General features: G+C 34.9%; 1 protein-coding gene across 20 annotated transcripts in view; it reads right to left on the bottom strand.

Moving 5' to 3' along the window:
• Window positions 1-14,125, bottom strand: part of LOC115218883 (protein hu-li tai shao) — a 169,392-nt gene that overhangs the window by 84,486 nt on the left and 70,781 nt on the right. The gene's annotated exons all lie outside the window — the stretch shown is intronic.

Here is a 14,125-nt window from a genome sequence, read left to right as displayed (position 1 = left end):
CAACATTCAAAAATCAAAAAATACTAAACATTATTTTAGCTATAAATTTATCATCCCCATCATCATTTACCATCTACTTTTACATGCTTGCATGGGTCAGACAGAACTCACGGAGGCAGATTTTTCTACAGTCAGATGCCTTTCCTCACACCACCCCTCACTTGTTTCTAAGCAAGAGATGAGATTTCCCAATGGCCAGTCATGTTCTACACAGAAGACTGGAAATAAACCACACGGCTTGCAAGATTAGTAATGCTCATTTGCAACCATCACGTGATGTCAAGACAAGAGGAAACACACACACACACACACACACACACACACACACACACACACACACAGGCTTTGCTTAGCTTGGAGCTATATAGTAGAAGACACTTGGCCAATGAACCACACTGTGGGACTGAACCCAAGACTCACAAAGGAAGCATGCTTCTTAACCACACAGCTATGCCTGCACCTATCAGTTTATATTTTACTATAAAAATCATTTCAGCTAACATTTTCAAAAGAATTTGTTAATATTTTAACAACCCTCTTTTGAGCTGTTGTTTAGAGACTATTTTTAAAATGTCTAGTGTAATTTAGCAAGGCTATGAGAAATGTTGCAATTTAGATAAATGTTAAACAAGATGAGTTGAGAATAGAAATAACCACATTGGCTTAGTTGTTGAGATTTTGGGTCAGTATTAATAGGGTGAGTTGTACTTAGAGAGGTTTCATCTGTATTTACAAGAATAAAAAACTGAAAAAGCAAGACAATCTTTGCAGGCCACAAAATGGATAGTAAATACTTGCAGAGCACAACAGTTTATAGATAAAAATGTTATCAACGGGTAACAAAATCATACAAAAGAAGCTTGGGGTTGCATCTCTGTTCTCAAAACCAATTTATAACCACATTGAATATTTTGATTAACAGTACATCCGTGAATGTAAAATTTATAGTTGATCTTAGACAATATCTGCTTTAAAATTATCTATTTTCTGTGGTATGATTTACAGATATGTCAACCTGGCCAAAAAGATAGCGGCATTAGAAGAGAATAATTTGGCATTTCAGAGAGATATCTGAAATGTCACAAAAAAAAAAAACCAAAACAAGTTGACGCCTACTGTACAACATCTAAATGATGATTTCATCAGGTTTTGTTTGGTGTTTTATGTAAAAATAAAAATTCAACAACAATTACATTCACAGAATTACAAATAGTGATGAGAAACAAGAAAATTCTTCTGTAGCCAGACAACAAACAGATCTAGGATTTAAAAAATAATATCTACAGTAGTCTGTGTTTGATGATGATGCACAAAAATTGATTTCTATAAAATATTAATGTGAAAATATCAATTTCTATCTTAACTCACCCTGTTCCCAACATTAATATTTTGTGTGACACTTTCGGTCATTAAACTCAGTTAATCACTTGCTAAGGACGAAACAGTTTGACAGAAAAATCAAAATTTTCAGCTTTCAATAATGAAAGACACGTATTGTCTTCTTTTAAAACCTTGATCACATGATCAATCAGATTCTTACTAACAGCCTCTCTGTATAGGGCCTGTACAGCCCTTATTAACCATTCGTCAATCTCCAGTTTCCACATTGCCTACTAGATAAGGGATCGGGGGACCCTGTCAAAGGCTTTCTCCAAGTCCACAAAAGCTAAGTATAGGGGTTTATCTTTAGCTAGGTATTTCTCCTGCAGTTGTTGAACCAGGAATATGGCATCAGTGGTGCTTCTACCCAGCACAAAACTGAACAGCATCTCATATAAGCAGACTCTCTCCCTGATGAGATAGGCTATAACTCTCTCTGTGACCTTCATCACCTGATTCAGTAGTTTGATACCCCTGTAGTTATTTCTATCTAGAGCATCACCTTCACCCTTGTAGCAGTTGACTATGGTGCTGCTACGCCAGTCATTGGGTATGACTCCATCATGAACTACCTGGTTTACAATGTGGGTGACTAGGCCATAGCCCACACCACCAGATGTTTTAAGCTTCTCGGCAGTGATTCTTAATGGGCCAGGGGTTTTTCTTGGCTTCATACTCTTAATTGCTTTATCTACCAGGGTGCTGTCTATTTGGATAGCTGGTCCCTCTACTGGGTCAACATTTGGCAGGCTCTCCTCCTCCCATTCATTCTCCACTTTCAGAAGTCTTTCATAATGGCTTCTCCAAGCCTCTTTCTTTTCTGAATCATTAAAAGCAAGTGCACCATCATCCATGCGGACACATTTCTCTCCTGTGACATCACAATTTTCTCTCACACACTGTCTTGCAATCTAAAATACCTCAGTTCTTTGGTCCTCATGTCACTGGACATTGGCATACTTCATTTCCGCTTCGCTCTTGGCTATGTAGCCTTTTGGCTACCTGGTACAGTTCCATGCTATCCCCACCCTTCCAGGCCTGTTTCTTTTCTCTAAATGGCCTTGTCTACCATATTATTCCACCACCATGTAACTCTAGGCCTGGAAGGGACTTTGCACCATCTGCAGACTTGGTCTGTGGCACTTAGCAAGCTGTCCCGAAGAAATTTCCAACGACCTTCTATGTCTGATGTTTGCAGCTCCTCCTCCTCCCTCTCATCAAATTTCTCGATAAGGATGTCTCTAAATCTCTGACCATGTGAAGGATTCTTTAGCTTCCAAATCCTTCTTTTTTGGGATTGGTCTGCTTCTTGGTATTCTTCTGGCCTCGAGCCTAAAGTCACTAATGACTAGTCTATGCTGGGGGGTACATTTTTCACCCGGGAGGGTCTTTGTATTTAAGAGCGACCCTGCATCTCTCTGTCTGGTGAGGATGAAATCAATCTAGTTAGCAGAGTCCCCTGATTGATAGGTTATCAGGTGGCTGTCTGGCTTCTTGAAGTTAGTGTTGCAGATGAAAAGGTTACATGCATCACAGAACTCCAGTAGCCTAGTACCCACATCATTCCAGATGCCATCGAGTGCAAAACCCTCACCAGTAGGTCAAGTGCCTCCACATAACCTTAATAACATCCTTAATTCAAATCTTTTAAATAATTGTAAAAAAAAAAAAATCATTTTTTTTTTTTCATTAGTAACAATATGTTAATGATTTTATAATCAGTCATATACAACTCATTGCTATGCCAGGTTTTATCGCTGCTGCTGTGACAAGGATGTACAATAGCTCACCTAGATTTGATTGTGAATGTTGGGTAATGAGCAAAAGAGCTCGATCAGAAATACAAAACGCCAAGATACAGTTCCTCAAAAGGATTCCTAGAGTACTGTTACTCAACAAGGTGCATAGCTCAGGGATCAGAGTTTCTTCAGGTTGAGCTGCTATTTCTTAACATTGAAACATCACAGCTCCAATAATATGAGAATGTAGTTGAAATGTTGCAGGAAAGAATCACAAGACAAATTCTTCAAACCAAGCCAACTGGCAGGAGACCACAGGTGTAGACCACAAGCAAGATGGTTGCATAATACCTATAGTCTCAGGTAGACAAACTTAGGAATCTAGCAAGAAAATTTCATGATGGTTGCTTCTGATAGAAGCCTATGGAGAAAGTGCCTGGGGATTCTCACAACCCTCCCGGCAATAGTAGACAGTGAAAATGAATTAGTAGATAAATGTATAATTAGAATTATTATAATAATGTGTGCGTGTGTTAAAAGTAGGTAGATAAATTGGAAAAAAAGACCACTGACCCGGAGACAGGAGATAGCAATTAGCATTCAAGATGTAAAATATTTCCAGTAAATTAGAGAAGTATCCGAGTTACCTTTTACAACCAAAAGTTTTGAAATTCTGAGTATTTTAGACAAGACTAAGTCGATATAGCCAAAATTGTTTTTCCCAAAATATCTAAAACATGATTTTTAAAAAAGAATTTTTTTCCCTTTCAATAATTAAAAATTCTTACAAGCCATACTAAATGTGGATCCAAGTATGTATGACCACAAGTTTTTCTAAGAAAATATACTTAATGAAAGAATGGGGAAATAAATTTGCGTTCGGAAAACTGGGAATAATTTCCAGGATTAATTTGCAGAAACTTCAATTAATCCTGTTTTGTCTTTCAGTGGAACAATGAAGTCTAATATAAGATTCAGGTTGTTATAGAAACTATCATTTTATGTTAAATTGCTTTTTAATTGGCTGTCTTAAGAGGTGGACATCCACAACCTATATGGAACCTGGTAAGAGACAACATGAAAAGAAAAAAGAATCCAGACAATTGTGAATTTGAAGAGATGACAGTGTGTGATAAATTAGAAATACCTGAACAAAGGAATGAGTTTCTAAGTTACACTTGTAGGGAGTGCAGAAGGTGTATTCTAGGTGCAGTGATGATCAGCAGGGGTTAAACAGATTGAGGAGGAGGAGGAGGAGAAGTGGAAAGTATGCAAATCAGAAGAGGAAAAAGGGAAACATTAGAGTTTGAGAGGTGTAAAGGAATGGAGAACTTGGTAAAACTGGAAGTTAAAAATTATTCATTAATCAACTCTTTTAATCAAGATTAATGAAAGGACCAAAAAAAAAATTTTTTTAAATGAAAAGATTCAGGGAAACGATCTTATTTGGTATGATGGGAAGAATTTAATTTATATAATTAGGCTAATTAGTCAGATGCCAGGAGCTAAAATAACACGAGTAGCTATAGATTAAAGAATGCACAACACCAAGTGTTCAAATCCATTACACAGAACCTTGGGTATCTTCTACCAAAGCTCAGGTTGGGTAATTCCTTCCCAATGGAATTTATTAAATGAAACTAAACTGTGTAAAAGCCTGTCATATATCTATGTGCATTCCTTTATTCTTTTACTTGTTTCAACCATTTGGCTGTGGCCATGCTGGAGCACTGAAGTATACTGACAGCTTGAAAAAGAAAGAAGTGAACTTAATATTTCATTTGTTCACAATTCTACCAGCCCTTGAAAACAATATACGCACTTTAATTTATACTTATTCAGTAAGATACAAATATAGACTATTAATATCCAGTACAAGTCCACAGACTCAAACAAAAGAAGAGTCTACAGATTTAAACAAATGAACCAATACATTCACCTGATTAATAACGAATTCACTCATTTTTACTTTCCATTTAATAACCCTTTATTATAATTTAAATGCACAAAGTCAAATGAAACGGGTTCAAATTCTATGGCTATTTTAGGTAAATCAAATGGGTGTATCTGAGAACTATGAAATACATCAGAAAGCCTTTCTACAATCTACATAATTATATAAAATCACAACAAGCACTGCCTTAAGGGGTTTTAGTCAAACAAATTGACTCCAGGACTTACTCTTTGTAAGCCTAGTACTTATTCTATCAGTTTCTTTTGCTGAACTGCTAATTGATGGGGACATAAACACACCAACATCAGTTGTCAAGCAATGGTGCAAGGGTGGTGGTGGTGGGTACAAACACACATATGTGTGCATGTGTGTGTGTGTGTGTATATATATATATATATATATATATATATATATATATAAGAAAAGTCTTCGCTACATTTGCAGTACCTGCCAGAGGGAGTGTTTGTCCAGGATAAGACTACACAACCACAGCAGGAAATGTATTAGGACATGAAATGTAAAAGCTGGACTAGATTATTTTATGCGCAATTCCATTGTCTCCCGAGACAAAAGGATGCCAACAACAACAACATATATATATATATATATATAATATATATATATATATATATATATATAAAACATTCGAGTGAGGTCGTTGCCAGTGTCGCTGGACTGGCTCCTGTGCAGGTGACACATAAAAAGCACCATTTGAGCGTGGCTGTTGCCAGTACTGCCTGACTGGCCCTCATGCCGGTGGCACGTAAAAGCACCCACTACACTCTCGAAGTGGTTGGTGTTAGGAAGGGCATCCAGCTGTAGAAACTCTGCCTGATCAGATTGGAGTCTGGTGCAGCCATCTGGTTCGCCAGACCTCAGTCAAATCATCCAACCCATGCTAGCATGGACAGCAGACGTTAAACGATGGTGATGATGATATACAATGAGTTTCTTTCAGTTTCCGTCTACCAAATCAACTCACAAGGCTTTAGTTGGCCTGAGGCTATAGTAGAAGACACCTGGCCAAGATACCATGCAGTGGGACTGACCTCAGAACCATGTGGTTGGGACGCAAGCTTCATACCACACAGTCACGCTTGCACCTATGAACATATAGTTTTTTATATATCTGTTTGTGTGTGTGTGTGTGTGTGTGTGTGACCTTCACCAAGGAATATCAGCAAAAAGAAACAAAGTTATTTCACTATTTTTTCAATTTCCCTTTCATGTTTCAATCTTTCCTTAAAAGTTAGGAGACACTGGGCAATGAATACCAGAAGACAAGAGCTCTATCTCTCTCTCTCTCTCACACACACACACACACACACTAATAATTCCTAGCTGATAGGTTTGTCATCTGGAAGAAGACAAGGTTCAGAATTTTTAGTAAGAATTTGAAAAGAGAGCCTAAAAATTAGAAAGCCATGGCCTTTAAAGAATAATAAGTTCTCTGACTGGCCTTGTCTCATCCTTCTACTTAGACTAGTCTTTATCAACCCCAGGAGAAGGAAAGTCAAAGCTGGTCTCAGTGAGATTTTAACTCTGAAATCTACAAAAAATCCTCAACAAATCCATCAATATATTTTGTTCAATACTCTCATGATTTTGCCAATCCACCATTCACTAAATAATAATAATAATAGTAACAATAAATACTAACATAGGCACAACACCAAAAGGTTTATGAGAGGACATCCCAAGTCAATAAAATAAAGTCAAGCGTCCAAGTACTTTACTTAATTGAAAGCAAAACCAATCTTGGCAAGATTTCAATTCAGAACATAAAGGACTATCCCAAACCAACACAAGGCATTTTGTCCAGTGCTCTGACAATTCTGCCAAACTGCTGCCCTCCCAACAACAACGGCAACAACAACAACAATAATAATGTGGTGTTAACAGAGAATTAGCAGTAGTTTATGCTTTCCTTGGATCAAGCAAGTCAAAAAAAAAGTGTAACAAAAATAAATACAAAAGTAAAAACTTGTTTTGCAAAATAAAATAGCAGAAGAAGAAAACTAACCAAGTCTACTTTAGAATTGCATTCTTCAAAATTACATCAAGTATAAGAAAACAATCTACAAACTGAAAACACATGTGGTAGAAATATTTCTGTTTTAAAAAGTGAATCTACCATAAAGCTGTCTGGCAAATAATTTACAGAAATGTGCAACATCAAATTAATTCTAAAAGAACTTTACAATTTGCGAAACTGAAAATATTTATTATAATTCTTATCAATTCTTTTGTCGTTCACAAGTTGAAATGCTCTTTCTACAACTTGCCATATAGTAAATTTCTTTACTACCCACAAGGGGCTAAACACAGAGAGGACAAACAAGGACAGACAAACGGATTAAGTCGATTATATCGACCCCAGTGCGTAACTGGTACTTATTTAATCGACCCCGAAAGGATGAAAGGCAAAGTCAACCTCAGCGGAATTTGAACTCAGAACGTAGTGGCAAACGAAATACTGCTAAGCATTTTGCCCGGCGTGCTAACGATTCTGCCAGCTCCTGGTTGGAAAAGAGTAAAAGCAGGGATAAAAGGTAGCAACACGTTAAGGACAGCTGTTAAGGGGACACAAATATTTCCTCCACTTAAACTTGCTTACTGTGGTCAACTCTCACTTCTGCTCTCAATTAGATCAGATCCTGTAATCTATAAACACTACATGATTTTAATAATCCATGTAAAGTAAGAATGATAAAAGATCCATGCAGAAACACAGACATCTGATGAGAATAACAATTAAAATAAAGGGCACATGATGCAGACAGTAGTTTTTAGTTCATAACTCTCCTGTGTAAAAACAAACAAATACATTTTACTTGCTACAGAGTTTTGCTAGGTTTTTATTAAGGATATTTTTTGTTGTAAAAGCCAAGCTATTTTGATGTAGAATGAAACTAATTTGGCATCTCTTCTCTGAGTACAGCTTTCTTATCTGGGATTTGCATCACAAACCATAGCCAACAAATAAAGATTTTGATTAAAATATAATAGCATCCCCAGAATCAGTACACAAAGAAATATTTATCTATTAAAAATAAATGTAATTCCAAAAATTAAACATATTCCTATTAAGTGGCAAATATTTCCAGGAGTGTCATGCAATTTTCATTCCACAATTTACTAATCATATAAAATGCCTAACAAAACTGGGTTTATTGCTTGACATACGAATTGACATAATTAAACGTCCTAATTACGACAGTGTAGCTAAATAAAAATTATTTTTAGACTCTAGAATATCTTTTGAGACAATGATACACATCTAACAAAAAGATTGTGCATTCAACCCCAAGTTGAGTCTTAATAATTTTAGTCCCATTAAAGCCACTCATTTTCTCGATGAATGAGAAAACGGACAGGATAGGAATGAAGTCAGGAATGAGAAAAAGATATTTAGCCAGGAAAATCAAATAATACACAATACAGCATCCAAGCCAATTTTTACAAAATTATTTCTAATCTTGTTCTAAATCAGCTTTGGGGGTTATAAAGGCTACCAAGAAGATTCAGGCCTGCTAACTGATGCAATCCAAGTTTCACTGGGAACAGCTGGGAAGTTCTAATGGCACTGAAGCTAATGAGACCCAACAATATGAAAAGTTCACTTCTTTTTTGGTTGTTAATCCAACATTTTCTCTCTAATGGTTGGAATCACAAAACAGTTTTAGAGCAAAACCAGAAATAGTGGTAAATATAAAATTCATTCATTTATATGATATACACACACACACATTTAATTTTAAAATTTCTTAGAAGATATTTATGAAACTACAAGGGAAAAAAAATCCTCTTTGCAAAGAATCAACATTAAAATGTCATTCAGCATAGAAACCAGTGAAGAATGTGAAATGGGAAAATGTAACAACATTTATTCAACATTTTATAAGAGCAAACCTTCATTTGGAATGTTTATTGTTTCTTAGTTGGCAAGTAAAGTATTTATGGTAGGAAAATGTCACAGTTCAACGTAATTGCAGACTTAGCAAATATGTTTGTCGATTTCTTACTGATAAGAAATAACATTTTAAATTTTAATTCAATTAATATAGAAAAATACATTCAGAAAAATTATATCATAACATTATAATATGGAGCACTGTACAGTATGATATCAAAGTGTAAACCAAGCCTCAAAAGTGTTTCAGCAAAAAGTTTGGCTTTTTATTTGTCATAGACAGAGTGAAGTAACTCCTTCTGTAATCCTTGTTTGTAGAAGCAATATGTATGAAGAATACGGTGAAGTGTAATATCTCAAATCAAACAAGTAACTGTAAACAAGGCCTTTAATCTGCTGGCTGATTCCACTAGACAGCATAACTGTTTTTAGTCAGAGCCCATTCTACTTGGAAGCAAGTCTAGTAAATCAGAAGTCCTTCCTATGCTCTGCCAACATCTGAATTCTGTCCTTACGGGGGAAACACAGAATATGGTTAGTTTTATGATAATGACTTGGCACGTGAATGTTGAAGATTTAAATTACTTCACTTGAAACTCTCAACAAGAAATGCCATTGCTAAAACTTAACATTGCTTTGGTCAACCTGTAGCCCTTAAATGAGGATGTCACTTGCATTTAAGGGAATTAAAAATAGGGTAGGATAGCTTGACAGGAACTGGCAAGGCCAGGGACTGCACCAGGTCCCATAGTCTCTTTTAGCTTGGTTTTTTTCTACAGCTGGATGCCCAGTGCCTTTTTATGTGGCACCTGCACTTTTTACACGGCACTATGAGTTGATATAAATTTACAGCTCATTTCAGTTCCATTCATTAAATCAAATTCAACAACAGGAGATATTTCACTAAGATAAACATTACATTCCTTACTGATATTTTCTCATAAGTATTTACCATGTTACTATGAAATTCCTAGCAAGCAGATTAAGGTTGAATTGTTAATATTTCACTTGTTAAGATTGTGGGATTAAGTCAATATAAAACAAGATTTATAATTTAGAAAAGTAATAAGTGTCTCATTAAGAGGTATTTGTATACAGTTGTGTAATGAGTCAGTTGTCAAGTGTTTTGTTTAGACTGGACGAGGTTTTCATGTGTGTGTGTCTCGACATTAATAAACCTAATGTTTCATTAGAGAATGTTGATAACATTTAAAAGTACAATCAAATTATAAATCTCAATCTGTTTAACTTAGAAAAACCAAATTAGTAAAGCATTCAAGAGAAGCAGAGAATTAAAGAAAATATTAATCTCCAGTCATTATCTTTTTACTGATGAAAGAGCAGAAATATAATTTTGGTTGAAATTCCATTATTTCAAACAGGAAAATCTACAGGCTAGAAAACCCCTTGCCTTTCCCATTCATCCCACCCCCACCCCATACAATTACTTGGGTATTTTTAAAAAATCTAAATTGCAATTATGGAAAATAATTACATGATAAGTATTATTGTATAAGATATGAGAACTATTATAATAAATTAAATTAATCATTTAAAACAGAGGTTCTCAGCCATTTTTGGCAGTGGACCCCCGTCCCATAGCTATTCGTTGTTTAAAAAATCCTATTATACTTTTATAATTAAATATTATTAGGAAAAAAATATTTTGTGTATTGTAGATGAATTTTAGCAACAAAATCTTACATGGACTCCAGTTGGAAACCACGGCTTTAAAATAAAGTGAGTTTAACAAAAATTAAAAAAGAAATATTTTTTTTAATTAATCCTGAGGGAAATGTTATATTATCAATCAATAAAGATTAATAGAGCTTTCAGGATTATCTCAAACATTATATAATTCAAAATTAACTCTAAAATCTAAATCTATGAAACTGCTTGAGAAGGTTTAATGTACAAATTACATGAAACACTTTGAAATGAGGAACTTGTTTTAAAACTCAAAAACAATGTTAGATTTCAAAACAAAATGATTTTTACATCATTTTGTAACTAGAAAATCAGCTACACGACCAAACAATGGATTTCAAAGAGAAGCTCAGCATTAATGCTATACATTCTATATCTATCTATCTATATATATATATATATATATATATATATATCTTTTACTTGGTTCAGTCATTAGACTGCAGCCATGCTTGGGCACCAACTTGAAAAACTTTAGTTAAACAAATCAGCTCCAGTACTTATCTTTTTTAAAGCTTGGTTTTTATTCTATTGTACTCTTACACATATATACACAGAATTTCCATCTACTAAATCCACTCACAAGGCTATAGTACTTGCCCATGGTGCCACACACAGTAGGAGTGAACCCAACTTTTGAACTTGTCTTGGCAACAAGATCTAATTTTAGCCATTAAACTCATCAAGCTACCACGCCTTACCAGCAACCAACCAATCTCTTAAATAATTCCCAATTTCCTATTCTGATGTTACTCATGATGTGTGTAGCTGAAAGTCATCGCTGCTAGATCACTTTCATCATCAATATCTAATTATGAAAGTATGAGGAGTTCCTGGAATTCTGGGTTCTACCTGAATCACAGAAGAGTAGATATTACCAAGCTGTCTCCACACTCGGTCAACATTAACCAATGACAATAAGATCAGTCAACTGAATAAATCTTGGGTTCATTCAGAACTTGAATATTAAAAATTCCCTTAAGAAAGTCCAAAATCCTGCCAGGAGGGAACCTGAGCACAACAGATGTTTTAGCTTCAAATAGAAAACATAGGATGAAGAATGACAAGTAAAGCAAAAAGTAAAAGGGTAATAAATAGAAGATGAAAAGGAGAGAATACTTTAATCCAATATTCTAAAATAATGTAACCTGGTATAATAGAAAAAAAAGGTTAAAAGTATCAGTTCTCTTGCATAACGAGTGGATCAATGATGATTTAATGGAAATTAGTGTAGAAAACCATTACCAGTTTCAGAAATCATTTTCTAATCAATATATTCTTTTATATACATGACTCATGTGTATACAAGAGTCATGAAAATGCAAATAGTATGGAGATGCATTCTTCAAAAAGTAACCAACACCATAGTTGGAACCCTCATCCTAGACACAGTCCCTTTACTCTTATCTATCACTGATGTTTTACAATTGAATTATTGGGGAGTATGCTTGTGCATACAAGTTGATTAAATTAACCTTTCTCAAAATTTTTTAATTGACCTTGTCTAATTTTATCATAACTTTAGATCATACTGTTTCCTTATCTAAAGATATTAATTTCTGCAATTTTCATTCATTCGACAACATCTATGACCTTCATTTGTGTTTGTTCCACTCTTAATACTAACCTATATGTTAGGTCTCAATGACCAATTACAGAGCTGTCTTTTTTTTTTTTAACAGCTGCATTGTTCAGAAACCTACCAAGAGCAATGAGTTGTTACAGGAAAAACAGAGACATCTCCAATATAACTGTCTCTAGATACAAACACTGAGGATAATATATAAAAATAAGTAGATACTAAGTTTTAATACAGTTTAATCCAGAGACTGTAGGACTTCCGTTACTAGTGAGAAAAACAGAACTATTCCCGGACGATTAAAAACAAAAGAAACTAAATCTTTATTTTAAGTCTTAAAAACGTACTACACCAGGTTTTGAATTCTACATTTTAAACTTATATATTATGTAAACATTTCCTCAGATATACACTTCTACATCCCTTTACAAATAACAGTTTCTCTATTCTACTGTGCTACTTCAAGAGCCTTGCTGCAGCTGAAGAGGATAAAACAAGCAGGAACCAACTTCCAAGACTGATCAACTCAGTTGTTTAAGAGTTCTATGGCAGTTCCAGCTTTATTTTTGGATTAGTAAAAAGAGGCAAGACTATACTCTTCTCCTATATCTTTCACTTGTGGTGGGTGGAGAGAGATTCAGCTTCTCACAGTTACAACCAAAGGTTAATGCTAGCAGCCTATATCAACACTTCTAAAAACTATATTTTCCAAACTGTCAAACTAAATTACCTAAAACACTTTGGGATTACAACCACCTCATCTGTTCAGCCATAATTTCATTATTTGCCAAAATTTCTTGCAGGTGTTATTCGTTAAAAAAGAATTTTCATCCGTAGAATGTTTTCATTTTAGTTGCTATTTGTCATCAGGAGTTGTGTACTTACATGGAATTTGACAACCAGTAACTACAATCTATTTGCTAAAAGACAGCAAAATCAGAAAAGTTGAGAGTAGCAAGTCAAATATTGTTTTCATTTCGTTTTGATTTTTAAAGAAGAACAAGAGTAGCAGAATGTAATTCTAACTTGTAGAACCTCAATCCATTGCAACAAATAGGAATTATAAAACTAAGTGAGAGAGCTGTTATGGAATAATTTGTGCTTGATCTGTCAGATATAACAGCTCTGAAGAATAGGAAAAGGAATGTAGTATAAGGAGCAGATTATACAAGAATCTGCTACTGAAAAATATTGCAAGGCTAAGAAGATAAAATGTATTCTCATAGACAAAACTGCTATTTTTAAAAAGGACTAGAAACAATGTTATGAATATCAGAATGTTTAATTGACATCAACCAGACAACTTGAGTTAATAAACTAAAACACTTGTATCAATGTTATCCGTTTTCTTGGAAAGGGAAGCAGGATTATTCACACTGTATCCAATATGAATATAAATAGAAAAAGAAAACAATGAAACAGGCATAAATTAAATACTACTGGATTGCTTGCTGCAGCCAGTGTTTTCCTCCTCTTCTGCTTCCTCCTCCAAATAACTACTGCAGTGTTTAGTGGCGGCGGTGGGGACTAGACAAACATATGCGTGCATACACACACACACACACACACACACACACATAGGAAAAGGAGACTATGGAGAAGCAGGACACGGTTCTTTCTAATTTTTTTTTTTCCGATTAGCACATTTTATAATGGTGTAAGCAAATATCTCTGCCGAGCCAAAAGGTTTTCCACATAATGAGAGAAAGATGAAAAGCTAACGGCATTAAAGCAAAAACATCCAAGGAAATGTTGTTGTCTCCCCCCCCACCCCCACCCCTACCCCTTAAATCCACCCGTCCCCACCATTGGACGTTGATGATTCATGCCTGCAAACATTTAGTAGCCTTAAA

This window comes from Octopus sinensis, linkage group LG14 (assembly GCF_006345805.1).
Source record: "Octopus sinensis linkage group LG14, ASM634580v1, whole genome shotgun sequence".
Lineage (NCBI taxonomy): Eukaryota > Metazoa > Mollusca > Cephalopoda > Octopoda > Octopodidae > Octopus > Octopus sinensis.
This window is presented reverse-complemented; position numbering and strand designations above follow the sequence as displayed.